This window comes from Scylla paramamosain, chromosome 32 (genome assembly GCF_035594125.1).
Source record: "Scylla paramamosain isolate STU-SP2022 chromosome 32, ASM3559412v1, whole genome shotgun sequence".
NCBI lineage: Eukaryota > Metazoa > Arthropoda > Malacostraca > Decapoda > Portunidae > Scylla > Scylla paramamosain.
The window spans coordinates 12,429,465-12,434,070 of NC_087182.1; positions in this window are offsets into that span (position 1 = coordinate 12,429,465).

Consider the following 4,606-nt stretch of genomic DNA (forward strand, 5'->3'; position numbering starts at 1 on the left):
CCAGGTGCTGATAATTACACTCAAGAAAACAACTCATCGACACGCCAGCAGCTAGGCCCCCATATAATCCATAACAGTCGTGCCGGAGCTTAGCCACTTCTTACCTAACTTCTGATGAAGTTGCATAACCAAGAACCAAAACCACCCGCACATCTGGGAAAGTGGTTTGTCGCCGCTAACTGAAGATTATATTTCAAACAAAGGAAGTTGGCCAAGGGCAACAAACTAAGAGAGAGAGAGAGAGAGAGAGAGAGAGAGAGAGAGAGAGAGAGAGAGAGAGAGAGAGATGTTTTAATGTAATATATTATATATATTGAAGTTCTCTATGGTACAGTGGATGGCACATCCACTGTACCATAGAGTACATAGAGTACATAGAGTACACTGTACCATAGGTACATCCACCCGGTCCTAATCGGGACTGGGGTGGTCAATGCTCAGCTCACCCGGCTGTTCATCCTTCCTTCCAGCTGGTCGATAAAAAATTAAATGGGGAAACCGGGCGAGGGTAAACTGTAGAAACTCGGATGTCAAAGTGGTCCTGTTTTCCGGGGTTAGGGACTTGATGCACCACAGGGTCAAAGGTCAATGACAGGAGGATGAGCACCAAGACCACGCGCAGCTACAGGGTATTCCCCAACATTTCCTTACGTTGTACTACCTTGCTTACTTTAAATTACTTTGGACAGGACTGAATATTTAGTGGTAATGACAACAGTAATGGTAATTTTGATGACGATGTTAATAATGGTAGGTTCAATACTGGTAATAATAGCGAATGTGGTGTTGTGGTGGAGATGACAATAATAATGGTGGTGGTGGAGTTATGGTAGTGCATGACCACCTTCACCTGACCTGTCTTTGCCACTCATGTATGAAAGGCGTATATATGGACCACATTCACTGACCTTCCTGGGATTTTTTTTTTTTTTTATGATAAAGGTGTATGCAGAGATTAAGAAGAAGGAACTGGGGCGGTAATAAGGCTGTGAATCTGTCATAAGCTTTCAAAATGGCTGATATTTTTCATAAATATTTCATAAACGGTCTAAATCTGTCATAAGCGGTATAAATTTTCATAAATTCCCTGTGCTGCTATGACTGGGTCGAAGGTGTCATAAGGCTTAAGAATAGCCAATAAGCCAACATGGCCGAGCTACAAGAAGTCCTTGTGGGCTAACCAAAGAAATTTCGTGAAAGGAGAGACGTTCTCAATGAACTGAAAGATATAGATTAGACCGTGCTGGCACTGTTTTTGTCACAGACTTGGTGCGTCCAGTGCTTTTGAGACCACCGACCAAAAAAGCACTCTCTCTGGAGATGCTCTTTCTGAAGCCTCAATAAGTGGCAAGGCTCAGCTAGATACCAATTTGGTTTTCTTATCCACTTCAGAGTGGCTGCAGCAGGGCTGAGTTTGTCCATCTTATTGTTGTTAGTGGTGTTGTGGTGATACAAACGTAGTGCTCGAATGGTGACTGTTTGTTATTGTTTACGTCTGAGGCTGCCCTCTGGCGGCAGATCTTGTTTTAGGCACTAATTTTCTTTATTTCAGGCAGATACAGCTTAATTATTACATACCGCCCATGAAAAAAAAAAAAAAAAAATATATATATATATATATATATATATATATATATATATATATATATATATATATATATATATATATATATATATATATATGTAATATATATTTTTACCTTTCTAATCACTTTCTCTGTCAATTTCTGTATATCTTATGTAAATGTCTATGCTATTTGTAGCTGCTAGTAAAATCAGCCATAACTAAAACACTCATAGCTATGACAGAGGTTATGAAAAACTTATGATAAAGTTATGATCTTTTTTTTTTTCATAGCTATGAGTAGAATCATGGGTACAACTTATGACTTTTATTCTGAGGTGGTACTTATAAAAAGTCAATGATAAATAACAAAGATAAGTAAAGTAAGTAGTAAGAAAGTCGTCCAATATTCTTGACCTTTTCCTAACCTCTAATCCTTCTGCTTATGCTGTTATCCTATCTTCTCCGTTGGGCTCCTCCAATCACAATCTCATATCTGTATCTTGTCCTATCGCTCCAATCTCTCCTCAGGATCCCCCTAAGCTGAGGTGCCTTTAGCGTTTTGCCTCTGCTAGTTGGGAGACTTGAGTAGGTATTTTGCTGATTTTTCTTGGAATGACTACTGCTTCTGAGTCAGAGACCCGTCTCTATGTGCCGAGTGCATAACAGAGGTGATAGTGTCTGGCAATGCGACGTATATTCCTTACTTTTCTCGACCTAAACCTTCCAAACCTTGTTTTAACACAGCCTGTTCTCGTGCTATACATGATAAAGAGGTGGCCCACAAAAGATACTTGAGCCTTCCATCACCAGAATCTCATGCGCTTTATATTTCTGCCCGGAATCATGCCAAGTTTGTTCTCCAACTAGCCAAAAGCTCCTTCATTAATAGGTGTCTAAATCTTTCAAGATCTAACTCCTCTCGTAACTTCTGGCACCTAGCTAAAAACATTTTTTATAACTATGCATCTTCTTTCCCTCCTTCATTTCAACCAGATGGGACCACTGTTATTACATCTATCTCTAAAGCTGAACTCTTCGCTCAAAACCTTTGCTAAAAACTCTGCCTTGGATGACTCAGGCTTGTTCCTCCCTCTTCTCCGCCTTCTGACCACTTAATGCTATCTATTAAAATTCTCCGCAATGATGTTTTCCATTCCCTCGCTGGCCTAAACCCTCGGAAGGCTTATGGACCTGATGGGGTCCCTTCTATTGCTCTCCGAAACTGCGCCTCTGTGCTTGCACCTTGCCTAGTCAAACTTTCAGTTCTGTCTGTCAACATCTACCTTTCCTTCTTGCTGGAAGTTTGCCTACATTCAACCTGTTCCTAAAAAGGGTGACCGTTCTAATCCCTCAAACTATTGTCCTATTGCTTTAATTTCCTACCTATCTAAAGTTTTTGAATCTATCCTCAACATGAAGATTCTTAAACATCTATCACTTCACAACCTTCTATCTGATTGCCAGTATGGGTTCCGTCAAAGCCACTCTACTACTGGTGATCTGGCTTTCCTTACTGAGTCTTGGTCATCCTCTTTTAGAGATTTTGGTGAAACTTTTGCTGTTGCCTTAGACATATCAAAACCTTTTGATAGAGTCCGGCACAAAGCTTTGATTTCCAAACTACCATTCTACAGCTTCTGTCCTTCTCTTTGTAACTTCATCTCGAGTTTCCTTTCTGACCATTCTATTGCTGTTGTGGTAGACGATCATTGTTCTTCCCCTAGATCTATTAACAGTGGTGTTCCTCAGGGATCTGTCCTGTTACCCACTCTCTTCCTATTATTCATCAATGATCTTCTGAAACAAACTTCACTCCCACGCTGATAATACCACCCTGCACTTTTCCACGTCTTTTCGTTGACTTCCAACACTTCAGGAAGTAAACAGTTCACGCAGGGAAGCCACAGCACGCCTGACTTCTGATCTCTCTAATTGGGGCAGAGTAAACTTATTATTGTTCAGTGCCTCAAAGCTCAATTCCTCCATCTATCAACTCGACACAACCTTCCAGGCAACTATCTCCTCTTCTTCAATGACACTCAACTGCCCTCCTCTTCTACAATGAACATCCTTGGTCTGTCCTTTTCTTATAATCTAAACTGGAAACTTCACATCTCATCTCTAGCTAAAACAGCTTCTATGAAGTTAAGCGTTCTGAGACGTCTCCGCCAGTTTTTCTTACCCTTCCAGCTGCTAACTTTGTAAAGGGGCCTTATCCGTCCTTGTATGGAGTATGTTTCACATGTTTGGAGGGGTTCACTCGTACTGCTCTTCTAGATAGGGTGGAATCAAAAGCTTTTCGTCTCATCAGCTCCTCTCCTCTAACTGACTGTCTTCAGCCTCTTTCTCATCGCCGCAATGTTGCATCTCTTGCTATTTCCTACAGCTATTTTTGTGCTAACTGAACTTCTGATCTTGCTAACTGTATGCCTCCCTTCCTCCCGCAGCCGCAGCCTTTCTCTCTCCTTCAGTTTTTGACTACCGCTTCGGACCCTATTCGGGAACCGGCATCTGAGTGTGCTTTTTTTTTTACTGGATTTTTTTTCTTGCACTTGGCCAGTGTCCCTCATACATAAAATAAATAAACAAAAAATAAATAATGTAGCTGATTTATTACCCATATTCTACAACTGCTACAACTCTCTCTCTCTCTCTCTCTCTCTCTCTCTCTCTCTCTCTCTCTCTCTCTCTCTCTCTCTCTCTCTCTCTCTCTCAGAAGTGTTACAAAGCGAAACAGATCACAAGAAGAATAAGAAGCAGACAGGCCGACGCTCACTGCATGTGGGAGAGAAGTGCCATCAGGTCTTTTTGGCCCGCTTTCCAAGTTAAACTCGTGCTCTAAAGCAAAGTTTGTTCGATATTTAAGCTCTTCTTACGAACTGCTCGTCTACAAAGTCAGTCATAAACAAGGTACTAATGTATATGTATAAAGATATAGATGATTTTAGAACATTTGATGCCCATCCTATCGCAAGACTTGGCAACTCTGAGCGTGTGGGTGTTTGTGTGTGTGTGTGTGTGTGTGTGTTAGTAGTAGAG